Below are 14899 nucleotides of genomic sequence, written 5' to 3'. Positions count from 1 at the left end.
GGACTTTCAATTTCATATGAATTCCTAGGGCAATGCTGCAGTGAGCTATGGCCAAGGAGAGAGCTGCCAGTGCAGCATCATTCATGAAGTCACACAGCCAAAGGCTGCAACAAACCGCCAGGACAAAGGGTTGTAATCAACCCTTTTCCATCCATTTAAAACACAAAAATCCAACAGTAAAGAAAAGTCAGTATATCCCCAAAACATTACACCAACATAAGAAATATGGCAAGATGTACAGGTATTTGTTTCTCTGAGACTCAGAAATAAATTAAGGAAGACCCCTTCAGTTTGTTTTGCCTGTATTTCAATAGTGCATTCAGTCATCTTCCCCTCTGTTCAATCATCTTTGTTCACATCCGCATCAGAAACAAAGGCAAAGCCAATTACTCATAGCTTCCCAACCAAAGATTTAAAGCAATTCTTAGAGAGACATCAGTTATACAGCTTGGTTGGACAGCTATTCTGTTGAGTTGTAGCTTCAGCAATGCAAAAGCAGAGTACTTATTATCGCTGTAAGATGGGGTTCATCCAAACCCCGTATGTGCAGAAGATGCAGTTTTCCCTGCTCCTAAAGCTCAGCACATAACTTCACTTTGACATGTTGACTCAATTATAGCACTCGGGAGCCTCAAGAGAACAAACACAGCTTTTTGAGACACCTCCCTCTCTAACACACACACATTCTCCCTGTGCTTATTTAGAAGCTCATTGCCTTTTATCATCACACTATTCTCTCATATGTTACACTGATGCACCTACCCACTTCATGCTGCTGCTTTTCCTCACCTCTGCTGTCTTGGAAAGTAAGCAACTACTGTACGTCAAATTCAGCTACTGAGGTTACAATACAGACAATAAAAGCAAGAGGGACCTCTTCTTATGACAAGATAAAACATTTCAGCTCAAGAAAAAAGAGCAAGAAAACAGATCAAACACAAGTTAGAGTCATAGAGAACTAGGAGAAGAGAGGAACAAACATGCAGCTGTAAACCACTTTTAAAACATTATGGATCCAAAAGAATAAATGTATACTTTTCTTAAAAACTACATGGCAAACGGTAGGCCCCAGGTGCCATTCCAGGTTGGGAAGACAATTTGCCAACTAGTCAGTGCTGCACAGCTGACCCTGAGACTGCTTGCTGCCTTTAGGACTTGGCTGAAGGACTTCAGCACACTTACTGCCTTTGATGCTACATGCACGTAGAGCAAATTCCCTTACATTCAGAGACCCTTAAGTGGCTCAGTAAAAGAAATAGTCTAGAGTATTCTTGTCTTAAAAGCTCTGGTTTTGACTAGCTATCTTGAGGACAGTTGGAAATTTATCAGATTTTTCACTTTTTGACACAGGACCAGCCACTTAGGGCAGCAGTTCAGGTACTCCAAGATAGAGATAGTCCCTTCCTCACTTGAAACATGTTTTTGATTTCTAACTTCCAAGACGTGAGATTACATGCTTTGTCTGAGCTTTCCTATATTAGACTGAAGAAGTCAGATGGAATGAATTCAGACAGCAACTGCAAGGAGAGAATGATTTGGAATTCTGAACTATCAAGAGGGCAAGGAAGAACAAAAGTTATAAATTACAGAACTGAGTGAAAAGGTAGAGCAGAGGACAAAGTAAGATGAATTTATTAAGTCTTTTGTGGGAGCCCCCCTTCTACAAAAAGCTTCTTCTAGAAACAGTGAATTTTGATGCACTATTTCCCTGTAGTTAATGATATTAGTTCACAAAATCAGGAAACTGTATGATAGTAAAGAGGACAATTCAGAGCTGGAGTTTATGTTGGCCAAATATTGGACAATTTGAAATAAGCCATTCCACCTTTTTGAAAAGTTTCAATAAAAGCTAAATTCAAATATTCATAGAAACAAACAGTTTTTAGAAATCGACTCACACATTGTAGTGTGTGAGTTTATATCTGTTTTCTATCTGGCTCTTTTTATTCCTCTTTTCTATCAGTCATGCATGCCTGATAGGCTTTAAATTACCTATGCTGAAGTATTCAATATTTTTTTAAAGTTAGAATCATACTTATCTGGTACTGTGGTACTTCTCATTTGTGTATGTAGCTCTCTGCCCCTCCTTCTCCTGTATCCTTTCCTGGCCTTTAAAAGTGACTACAAAACACTGCACATTGAAGTCCAGGTAATGAACAGTATCTACACAATATTTTCAGTATTATCACCTATTGTACATTTCTAAGCACAATTTCTAGTACATTTCTAAGACCATAAATAGGTTACTCCAATCAGCCTGATACTAATTACAATGTGTCCTCTAGTGAAGACTGCTCTTAGGAGTCTGAACGACCACCAAAGTCAGTGCCACAACACCAAGGTGAAAAAAACCAAGTGATAAAGAATTTTTGCATGTACTGTATGACTTCTGCAGAACTGAATATGTCACTGAGATCAGTAGGGGAGATCATTACAAAATCCCTTGACATACACAGAAGGAGCTTTTATTCTTCAGGCATTTAGAAAGAAAGCCAAAGACACAGCAAACTCAGGTAAACTTTTTTCTGAATAAGAAGTCTACACCATGATTTAAGGTAATTGAGCTTACTACATACTGACTTTCTAGCTGTAAAAAGTTGATTTTACCGTTTCTTAATACATTCACGTAAACAAGTTTTCAGCAGTTAGCATGTGAAACTCTTGCCCTCCACATGCCTTGAGAAAAAGTCAGGGGCAGGAAAACTATTTCAATATTTCCTTGTGATGGTGAATGTAACAAAAATAAAAAACTGATTTTACCGGACAGTAAAACAAGTACTTTGTATTAATGGAGAAAAGTACCCTGAAAGGGTCCTTAACCTCACTGCATGCCCTATAAACTCAATGTGGCAAACATGTGCTACATACAGAGGAGTTTCACTATCTGTGATACCACTGAAAAAGACAGGATTATAGGTCTTGTTTATAAAATGGTACACAGAGGAAGCTAATGTAGAACTAGAGAGGAGAAGGCAATCCTGTTTAATGGAAAAATGCACCTCATGTCTGAAACACATACACATTTAATCTTCTTGGGCTGTTCTTGCTTAGTATAACCAGAAAATAAAATTTTATCTATTACGTCTTCCCTTCCTTGCTTATTGATTGGTGAATTGAATATCATCATCTTACTCTGGGTTCTTAGAGCTTCTTTTTAATAGATTAATGAAAATAGAAAAGTCACAACACTAAATAGCAAACATTTGCTATTTTCTTGGACTTCCATGCATTTTCTAACACCACCCTGAACTAGAAAATACTCTTCACAGACATGCCCAAGGTTCACATGCAGTATAATGGAGCCACAAGTGTAGAGACTGAACTTGCTTCCAACATTCTGATACTCTGTAACAGAGCAACAAGAAAGCAAATAAGCTTCAGAAGACCTATTTATTTTGGAAACTGACAATGATTCTCAGTCACCTAACAGTTGTCTTCAAAGAAAATAAACAAAATTCAAAAGTTCCTACTGTTTCTGGAGGAACCAGTGCTGATCAGGAACCAGTGCTGATCAGGAGCCAGCACTTAATACTGCCTACATCCAAACACAGTTCTCTTGGAGTCCAGCAGGCTCTCTAGAGGAATCCCACACTACTAGAACCACTGTCAAAATCAACACGTAAAACCAGGTCCCCACTGGACACGGTACACCCCAGTTATTTCAAAAATCCCTTCATATTACCATAAGACAACCTGTTTGGTAAAAATGTCAAGTGGCAAAAAAGACAGGATAAAATGTAACTTATTGCTCGGTAACTAAAATAATTCTATGAATGAATTGCATTGATGACATTTGTGCCCTTTTTCTTTGGCATAAATATAGTAGTTATCCTGCTGAGAAAACAGAACCTCTAAATCCAAATGAAGTTTGCCATCCATTCAGAGAAAGAGTAAGATGACAATCATGTGGCATACATTTATCACATATTTAATGCAGTTCTGGAAACTGGAGACTGTCAGCAATAAGCACAGTGGAAGAAGCTAGACAAAACAAAAGGAAACACCTGAAAGCATGACTGTTGGCAAAGAGTTATTCCCAAGGAAGAGCTGAGGAAGTAAGGACAGCACCTCTCAGAAATTTTTCAGACCCAACACACATTCAAAGCTACTGCTTTGTGGAATCTCCCTCCCCCTCTTGTTAGTTCATGGGAAATTTCATCTCTGCCAAACAAATCAAGGGAAACTGAACTGCAAATTCCATTAACTTGAACTCTGAGACAGCAACTCGGCTACTGTGAGTCACTGACAGCTGGGAACAATCCTGCCAACTTGAGAGAGACACCAAATTTAGTGCAATATCCACCCTCATACACTCTAGTCCACAACAGCCAGGGCATCTGCAAGGAATCACAAGGATACTACTGCTTACTGGAGAGGGAGATGTCTGGTTGAAAAAGATACCTCAGAAGGAAGGGCCTGCTTCAGGCAGCTGCTGCTAATACAGCCCTATATGCCCAGAGCTCTCAGCAGAACAGAACTCCTTGTTCAAATCTGGTGTTTCCAACACAGAGGTCCAAAACTTTTTCCTGTGCCTGAATTTCTGGTGTGAGTGAGGATCTCAAAAGGGGTCTTAGAAAGTTTTCCTGCAGTAAACCTACGTACTTACAATCAGTTCCAAATCATCAGTTCTCTTGGTATGGAAAAGGAAGCAAAAATGCAGTATGCCAATTAAGGACTCCAAAGATCCCTCTACAGAATCTATGTGTATCAAGAAAGATATTTAAGCCTTCCTGCATCACGAATCAAAGCACAAAGAAACAGATACCACCAAATAGGAGAGATGAGCAATCAGCTTCTTTCAATACCTAAAACTACATCACTAAATCCAGTGATACTTGTATCTCTGGTCTCATCAGGCTGTCTGATTAAAAAATCAGACTTGTGCATTATATATTGCTTTTGTAGCTGCACAAAGTCACTAAACATCTACAGTTCAGCCAGTTACATGGATATGGCAGAGGGAACACGGTAACTCATTTAGAAGGGTGAGAGAAATGACAAGAGGAAAGAAGCAACTTGATGCAGATTCCTTAAACTACATACTTTATAAAAGCATCACATTGGGAAATAAAATCAAGCGAATTTGCTTGGGATGGGGGGAGGGCTGCTTCTTTTTAAGGAATCCATGTTTTCTAAAGGACAAGCACAACATCACATGGAGGGTCCGTAACTGCCCTTACAGTTTTCAACACATAAGATTTGCTTGCTTTTAGGACCTTGTCTACAACAGAAAGCTTTAGAAGAAAAAACCCAAAATGCCATTCACAACTCAGCTCAGTTGTACCACTAAGTCTCACATGACTTAGCCACTAATGGTAGAAAGACCAAAAATGCTTTGCCTCAAGAGTACCAGGGTAATTGCTGAACTCAACCTTATTAGAAATGATTATTCTCTACAACCCCACAGGTACAGAGAATTATTCTTTATGATTATTTAATAAAATTGCAACTTCATAACTGTAACTTCTTCCAGGACAGATCCTTACATCTACCTGCCACCTCTTAAATTAAAATTATTCCTTGCTTGCAAATCTTTCTTCATACTGTATTCCTCATGACTGCTCCTCACCACTTCCCAATAGAGGAAACATGCCAAACCTAACTGTAATCTTAAATTCGATGCATACTGCTGCATCAAATGTCATCCAGGGACACATTTCTGACACAACACAACTACTTCTGGAGCTGTATGCAGTAGACTACTGATTTTAGTGTCCTTCAGTTAGGAGACTACAAGAGTCCTTAGATAGGTTTTTCTCATTACAATCACAGAGCAAGAGAATCACAGAGCAAGAGAATCACAGAGCAAGAGAATCACAGAGCAAGATCTTGCTTTATCAGACAAATTTATCTAGACACAAAAAGAGGAGAAGAATCTTGCCTTGCCTTTCATGGTTTCAAAGATACACCCTGAAATTTAGCAAGATGATGGTTAATACAGTCTCATGGAAAACAGATTAATATAGGCATTACAATATCACATTTACTTTCACCTACCCTTCTTTAGAGTACTAGTAACTTCTTATAAACAAAGTTTTCCTTATTTCCTATAAACTAAGTTTGGCACTCCCCTTAGTCACTGCACTTTTGCATGCCTGGCACACTCAGTATTTCACTGACTGCAGGGGAAGGTTTTGAAAAACTCCTGATAAGTACTCACAGCAGAGCAATGCCATTAAACTTATTCCCCATCTTATAAATAGTCTTGTCAATCTGATAAAAGCCTGTTCAGTTAATGCTCAGGTACCTCAGCTACCTTCAGAAGATAGTTGATGTGGCAAACGTAAAATTTGATGAAAAATTCACACAACTGTGTAGGAAACAGGTAGTCATGCATGCCTCTCAGCCATCCCTTTCCGTGTAGAATACAGGGTGGGTATAGTATTTTTATCACTGTTTATTTTCAGGGTCTCAGAGATTTCTCTAGGTCTAAATTCAGATCTGTTCAAGAGATGAAACATGCCTACCTTTCAGCTTCTGCGGCCTCCAATGCTGCAGAATACCCCACAATTTGCACTAAACCAGAGTCTCACAGTGCTTCGATGGCTGACGCTCACAATTTTATGAGCTGGTAGATTAGACTTTCTCCACTGCAAACCTAGATACAGTTTAAGGTGACAGGTTTGGCAGGTCTGAATTTATCAGTTGGCAAGTGTGAATTTATCAGTTCCTCTGAACATAAACCTGCATCAAAGAGGATGGAAGTTAAGCACTCACCTTTTCAGCAGTGCCTTTGTTCAGAAGCCAACACACAGAGCAAAGTCAACAATGCCTGGCTCACAAGTACACCCTCCAGCTGGGAAAAAAAAAGCAGAATGGGTCTAGATTAGAGATACACAGGAAAGAAAGATCAAAGAGTACTTTATTTTATACATGTATAAAGAGCATTGCACAAGGGCTGTGTGACCAAACACTTTGTTCTAAACAGAAAATATTCAGTAACACAGTGCACACACTATTGTGTCTCCCTAAAACATATCAAGTGAAAGCAAAGGCAGTATTTCTCAATCACTGAAACCAGTCCCCAAGTATGTAAAAGGAATAGCAGGAGGCACAGAATATGCTAAGAAACCTTGGTTTGTTTTAAGAGCTGACAGTCCACCAGGCAAGAGAGTTCTAATTTCCATTACTGTAACTGACAGAGAACTTGGCTTTAAATTTCACATAAATACATTTCTTTGTAATGAGACAGTTAAAACATGCCCCCATAGGAAGTCCTCAATACCACAGCTCAGACAGCAACTGAAATTCTCGTGCAGACTGCATGACAGCAGAATCACAGAATATTCTGACTTGGAAGAGACCCACAAGGATGGTCGAGTCCAGCTCGTAAGTAAATGGCCCATACAGGGATCAAACCCACAGCCTTGGTGTTATTAGCACCATGCTCTGACCAACTGAGCTGATCTTGGGGATATATAGAGACCACATACAGAAATTAAATGGAACAACATAAATTGCTTTCTCATAGTTCTGTTTGAAAACAAAGATTCTGGGTTTTTTGCTTTGCAAAGGGAAATCCCCAGACTGGTACACTTTCCAAATTCTTTAATCTCCTCAAATTAATTCCAGGGCTGCCTTCCACCCTACAGGAATCACCCAGCAAATGCCAAGCATAGGCAAGTCCTTTCTCATGTAAGTCAGGGTCTTAGGCAGCAGCTCATGTGATGACTCCTCATGGTCCACCTCCACCACACCAGAGCCCAGCAGGCAGCTGGCACCTACCCAGACAAGAGGCTACAGAGGGGAGCAGTGAACCTGAACACATTTTACTATTTACCCTATCACCACAGCCAAACAGCAGCTTAGGGCTGCTCCCCATCCGTTCAGATGCAGCCAAACTGACTTTGTGAATGGAATTTTAAGATGCATTTTATTTCATTAAGGAAAAATTCTCTGCTGCCTTCCTCCACATTAAAGAATGTCCTGTCCATGCCATCCCATCATGTGCAGGCTGGCCACACATAACACACACGGTAACCCACAGTCCGGGAGCTCCCTTAACCTTCACCCACCTAGATGCAAACAGAAACAAACCAGTGCAACGAGACCTCTATATCCAGTATTAGTTTGCTCCCATTTATCTGCAGCTACAGCTTTGAAGCAGAACGTAGCAAGACACCCTTCTTGAAAATTCATTCCCAAAACTTACTCAGCTTTCTTCTTCCCTTATACCTTTTCATACTGTTTGCCCAACTGTTCCTTTTTTAAACATTTTTTTTTCCTAAAGAAAGGTAGCATATAAGATTGGTATGCAATAAGGTAGATTTGAATCAGCAGGAAGCATTAGGGAGGCAATACTAAAGAGTTAAGAAAGGCTGCCAACTTGCCCTAATACCTCAAAAGCAAACATAAATTAAATGGGTAAAAGAGATTTCCAAATTATTCAATCTATTCTCATTAGAAAACTGACTCTTTGATGTTAGATTATTTCCTGAATCTTTCTACCAGTCTTCTGTATTACATATTTGTTTTTTTATATTTGTTCTTCCAACCTTTCCGTTGGGCGGACTATTCCATACTTTAATATATATTATAATCTCATTCCCTTGTTTCTAGTTATGCCCCTTACTCATTTAATTAGTTTCTATCTTCCAAGTACGTGCCTTTCAAATATTTGTACTCTTATCACATCTCTCAGCTATGCTTCTGCTTATCATATAGCCCAAGCAGGCATGTGTGCCTGTGGGTCCCTTGGTCTGTACTCCTTTGTCATTTATCCCTCCACTCTCTTCAGTTCATTTATATCTGTCTAGAAACAAGAAGTTTGGGCCTGTACAACTGGCTAGTTAACTCTCACACAGCTGTTCAAGAAGGAACTTCTCTTTAATTTTATAACCCAAAACCACATTAATTTACCTCTTGCTACCATGACACATCTGTAAACTGATTTATCTGCTTCGCAGCTACTCACTCCAAAGGTTTCTGGTGCTTGAAAACACTAGTGTTTTTCCAGTTTCACTCCTACCCTGGAGCACACACAAACACATTTCCGGTTAAACTTTTTTGACTGAATTCTCCCCAGTGCCTCCCCACAAATGGGAAGTACTTTTTTTTTATATTCTCTGATTAGTTCTACTATCTCTAGGTCCTCTGTTAGTGTCTTCATCTACCTCTAATTCACTTCTAACATTCGGCATCTTACAAGTTTAGAAAGACCCCAGCCTATAATAAAGGTGTAAATCCAAACATTTTTTGGTAAGATAAAACAATACAAGGACTCCACATGGCTAAATACAGTTTTTTTCAGCACTACTATATTTACATTTCTGTGACTTCCTATTGAGAATTTCCTACTCTCAGCCGAAATTTAATGCAAAAGTAGAAGACCAAAACACACAATCTGATGTCTCTTACATCAGTTATGATATGCAGTTAAGCCAGTGGTGCTGTTAGAAGGCAGCAGCTGTCTCCCTTCCCTTCCCCTCCCCACACATGAACCAGCTGCACATTGCCTTTGTCGTGCTGCCACTGCCCTGTAGCGAGCCAGGTTATTTTTCAATTTTAGATTCAGTGCATTTAGCATCTGCACAAATACTTGTAATGGCAATCTGCACAGATGATGCAGGCACAGAAGAGTGGGACTGTGTGAGAACTTACACTGCTGAAAAACATCCATGCGATCCTGTACTGAATTCCCACTTGTAAGCATCACCTTAGCATCAGAAAGCAAGCCTGAAATCCTGTAACTGGGAAGTCTGCAAAAACCCAAAGACTTCTCAGGACCAGACAGAAGGAGAATCCTTAAGAGCATGTGAACAGTGAAGATTTCTGCATAGTTGAGGAGAAAAGATGAATTGAACACAAGGTAGATCTGTTAAGGAGCTGAATTCTTTCAAGGATTAGAAAAAAACTTGATGGAGTAAAGGAATACAAGAACACATTGTTTACTGGAACTTTTTCAAAAGATTTGGTCGAGTCCTTCACAAAGGGCTACTCAAGTCACTGTGCAAGCAAGAAGAACAAAGTACTGTCACAAGCGGGAAACCAGCAAAAAGAAATGAAACAAGAATCACTGATCAGTTTTGAGAGTGGAAGAAGGGTATTTGGGGAGCTCCCAAAGATTAGCATCTATTTTCTTTCAGGTTGTTATTAAATAATTGCAAAAGAAAGCAAAAACTGAAATAAAATTTCATCTGGACACAACTTGAGTGAGGTAGGTCGAACACACAGAATAATGTGTATTATTTTAGGAAATTCTAAGAGAGAGAACTCCTGGGCAGTCTGGGGCCACAGCAACAAAGCAAATGAGAAAAATAAAAAACTGAAAAGGGAGGTCTTTAATTATGATCTATAAATTTCCTGTAGTTATCCTGTAAAAATTTGTTGTCTGTCAGTGAAAATGGCCATTTGATCAGCACTGTGAAAAAAATAAATAAGATGTTTAGGAAAAAAAAAACCAAAACCATTTTATACATATATATATATTAGCATTCTCTAACATATACTTTCTAAACCTGTATCTTCACCTTTAATGTCTTTAAGTCCAGCTTGACTTAAAGCAATATTCAGCAGAAAGAAAAATCCTCAAGAAAATTCAATTTAAATTATCAGGGCAAAGAATACGACTAGAATTGAAGGGAAACTATACAGAAACTATTTCAGTACCCTTGAAATCACAGACAACAGGCTTGGAAGAAAATTCTTTCAGGTGTGATCAGTGATACCTTAAGCATTTCCAACACATTTGCCTGTTACCTCTGCTAGTATCCTCCAAGACAGAGTATCCAGAAGGTTTCCAGGCAGTCCAGTCTATTGCTTAACTGCTTCTGCTGTTGCAAAGCTTTTCCTGAATTCTAATTATACAATTTAAGCCCTTTACTTCTGAGCTGCATGAACATAGAAGAGATTTTTTTTTTCTCTTTGCAGCACACTGAAAAATTTTAAAATTATTTTAACTTCTCCAGCCTGAATAAACCCGATTGTTGCATTCTCTCCTTGTAGGTCATGTTTTCTTTGCTACTACTTTCTCCTGAGTTACTTCTACTTGGTCCTCATCTTTCCTCAAATATGGTGTGCAAAAACATCTGCAGCAGTCCACTGTTCCACAATACAGAAGAGAGAAAGACTACAAGAGTCCTACATAATCTGAGTTCAGACGGGAGCAATCCAGGGTGGCTTCTTCCAATTACCAATTTTCCATAATACAAAAAGTGAATATTCTATCACTTTCTCCAAAACAACTGATAAGGTACTAAGAACAGAACATTGTATGACACGTATCACTTCTCTGACTGGATAAAGCATTCTCTTCTCCTTTTCTATTTTTCATCAGTGCATTCTATGCCTCAAAGTAAGCCAAAAAGGAGACTGGTTGTTATAATAAAATGATAATGATATCAATGAAACAAAATCATGAAATGACAGACAGCAACCTTTCTTTAATGTATTTGTGCATGGACATATGACATGTGAAAGCCATCACACAGTAATTATGACAATACTTAAAAATGTCACCTACTGTTAAAAACAGGAATCTGTATTTTGTGACCAAATCATTGAGAAAATCTCGTATCATTTGTTTCAACCCTATTCTCACTTCTGTTTACATTACAGCACACACCAAAAGGCTTCAGCCAAGGTTAGGATTGTTGCATATTATGTATCTACCTAAACACACAGCTGCCCTTTTCACAAGGGCACATAGTAATAGGACTTGGGGGAATGGCTTTAAACTGAAAGAGGGCAGTTTTTGTTTAGATATTAGCAGGAAATTCTTTACTATGAGGGTGGTGAGGCATAGCAACACGTCATGCAGAGAAGCTGCAGATGCCCCATCCTGGAAGTGTTCAAGCCAGGTTGGATCAGCTTTGAGCAACCTGAGCTAGCGGAAAGGTGCCCCTGGTCATGGCAGGAGGGCTAGTAACTAGGTAATTTTTAAGGTCTCTTCCAACCAAAACCACTCTAGGATTTTAACTGTATCTGTATATGTAATCAAATTTCTGTATGGCTAACGGAAGACAGATGCTGTACCACATACTTTTCAAAAGAAATGGGTATAGCACACAAGTAGAACAGAGTATTAATCTTAATTTTACACAAACAGAACTGAGACAGCAATGAAGTGAACTGCCAAAGTTCACACGAAAAGCAGAGCAAGCAGCCTCGGTCAAATTTTCTAATCACAGTTATAGCTCATTAATTAACAAAATCAATCCTGTATTCCTTTCCCTTATCACCAAATAACACACATGTATGATGCCTGTGCCTAATGCTCATTCACAGTAATGCTGGTGGTTGAACAACATGCAACAATTCTCCAAAAGAAACCAGGAAATGTTATCTTTACATTCCTGGATTTAGGAAGCCGCTATCACTATTTTCATTCTTCCCTTCTCATAAGTTCATGCCAGTTCATACCAAAGGCCTACACAAGCAGGGTTTAAGTGAACAGCTTATTTCACAACTGAAGCAAACTAGGAACTCTGTCACTGCAGTCCACCTCCAGCAGCTCTTGTTAAATCAGGAGAAGTAAAAAATTACTTTACTTACTTCACTCTTAAAACTACAGCATGATGGAGTGCTACACTAGAACAGCTGGAAAGAGAAAAATCTCACCTTAAGTTAGAGTGAAGACCTTAAGAAATAAAGGAGTAACTGAAGAAAAAAGCAAACTAGTCACATTTTCATCTACACTTGAAAAAAAGCATGCAAAAAAAGCTAAGAGTGGTATCAGAATTGAGTATATGTTTTAATGAAGAAAATCAGAAACGTTGCAGGAAACGATGGAAAGTGAACAGATAAACTAGAAGCTAGGTTAGAAAGGGACATCTCCCCAGAGCCCTAACAAATCCATCACAAGGCCCTAGGGAGAAGTTAAAAAACAAGGGGCTTTTGTAGTGTTTTTAACACTCCTTTATGTGACAGTGCATCTATTTACCAAGAAGAGTAATGCAGTACCCAGAAACTAAAAATACAACTGCATACTGAAAGAAGTTCAGAAGACACAACAGCATTTGATCAAAGACATGCAAAGGTAACAGACCACAGAAGGATACAAATGATGTAAGAAAAACTGATAAGGGTCTATTTCAAAGAACAGTGAAGAAATCAGAGAAGAAGAACTGGTAGAAAATATGACACAGGTTACACTTGCAGCTTAGTGAAAAGCCTAATGCAGCATTACAGCAAAGCACAATCTGCAACAAGCGAGCAAAAGAGTCAAGTACCAGCATGCATGGTGGGCACACGGGAAAAACATCTAACTGGGTAGTTTTATGACCTATTTTGTTCACTTTATATTAATGATATCTTTCTAATCACTTTATGTTTGTATCCAGGCAACAGGACCAACCATGCATATAAGAGATCAGGATACTATTAATATATCTTTACCCTGGGACAGATGACAAATTTATACAGAGGCAGTGAAGAATTCCAGGCCTTGTTTCCCCCACCAATTGGAAAAAAACCCCCACAAATCCAAAACCCATCCCACTCACCCACCAGATTACATGCTCTGCTGCAATACAGCAGCAAACTACTCCCATCATGCAAATTATCATGCAATAAGCACCAGTTCCACTTCTATTATGGGATATAATTACTTGCAAAGGATGGAAAAGTATCAGTAAAAGTTAGCGGGAAATGGGTAATTGAGACAATTCATAAACTGCTCAACCTGCCCTCCAGCACATCTGCAGAATCCTGAGAAAAGGGGGAGGCCCATAGGCCAGATAACTTTGTTGCTGCGATGAACCTGATCTGCTGTCCAGTCTTCTCATCTTTAAGTGAACTACTGCAATTCTTGTCCTCATCGTGTATCTCTTGCAGAGCTTTCAAACTTGCAACATCAGAATGATTTACAGAAGACTCCTGCCAGTAAAGACAGGTAATGCATGGGAACAGTTAAAGGCAATGGGATTTTCTGGCTCATGGCAGAAAGAGCAGCACACCGACCTCTGCTAAATACAGTATCCATCCCCTCTATCCAAAAGAAATGACTATATGCTATTAATATCACAAGATGAAACTCAGCTGTATAAATAAAACCCCTCATTTCAGCTAAGTCTTCATCATCTCTCTGGCATCCAGCACCATCTCTTCACAACAAAACTCTCAGGAAGACCTGCAGTGCAGGGGTTTTTTTGCTCAAGTACACCGGACAGGAATGCAAGTCTTGTTTTATTATCTCCTCTTGGCAACTTAACATTTATGAACAATTAGGTTGGAATTAAGGAAAAAAACCACATCAAAAACCAGAGTTCTGTGGAAGTACTCAAGTATGTATTTGCAAGTCAGCATGGTTTAAAATGGAAACATACTGTCTGGAAGTGAAGGGGACGCTGGCATGCTCTTTCAAGAGACTCTCTGACATGCTGGATGACCTCAGTACATCACTTATCTTTCCCACATTAAAAAATATCTCCTTAAATGACCTTCCTAGGTAGCTCACTTTGAGAATTAAAAAATAAATACACTGTAAATCCTCCTATTATTATTATTACTGCTGTTACTATGGGGGCTGAAACTGTCATCAGCAAACAGGCAGGACATAATTTAATTTTCTTCAAATATTTATTATGCAACAGCATGGCCATCTGTTTAACATTCACTATAGTTAGTTTCTGTCTTTAAAAACAGAAGGAAAGAAAATACCAGCTTTTGACTTCCACATACTCTTTTCAGCCACATATGCACTAATACATGGCCAATATCCTTTCAATTGTAGTATCCAAGAAATTCCAGGAAAGCAGAAAGAATTTCAGCTTGGATGAAAACAATTCCAACCACAAATTTATTCTCCACGATACGAAAAAAGAGAATCCCTAGTTTTAGCAGCATATATTTTGACTTCAGCATTGAGAAGGAAAAACAGGATATGAAGGGAAATGGTGGGACAAGAAGACATAGATGGCAATAAAGCACTGTGCACAACAACCATATGCTAAAAGAGGAC

The 14899-nt window shown here is 38.9% G+C and overlaps 1 protein-coding gene across 12 annotated transcripts in view; it reads right to left on the bottom strand.

Moving 5' to 3' along the window:
• NDST2 (N-deacetylase and N-sulfotransferase 2) overlaps positions 1-14899 on the bottom strand; it is a 138730-nt gene that overhangs the window by 99751 nt on the left and 24080 nt on the right. For 11 of the 12 annotated variants that reach the window (XM_069019369.1, XM_069019365.1, XM_069019362.1 and 8 more), the window contains exon 2: positions 6718-6796. The gene's annotated coding sequence lies outside the window, so the exon portion shown is untranslated. Of the gene's footprint in view, positions 1-6467; positions 6599-6717; positions 6797-14899 lie in introns of all 12 variants that reach the window. The other variant, XM_069019363.1, reaches the window with a different exon arrangement.

The sequence above is a fragment of the Aphelocoma coerulescens genome, chromosome 6, assembly GCF_041296385.1.
Source record: "Aphelocoma coerulescens isolate FSJ_1873_10779 chromosome 6, UR_Acoe_1.0, whole genome shotgun sequence".
NCBI lineage: Eukaryota > Metazoa > Chordata > Aves > Passeriformes > Corvidae > Aphelocoma > Aphelocoma coerulescens.
The sequence above is the reverse complement of the archived record's forward strand: the minus strand, read 5'-3'. Positions and strand labels throughout refer to the sequence as shown.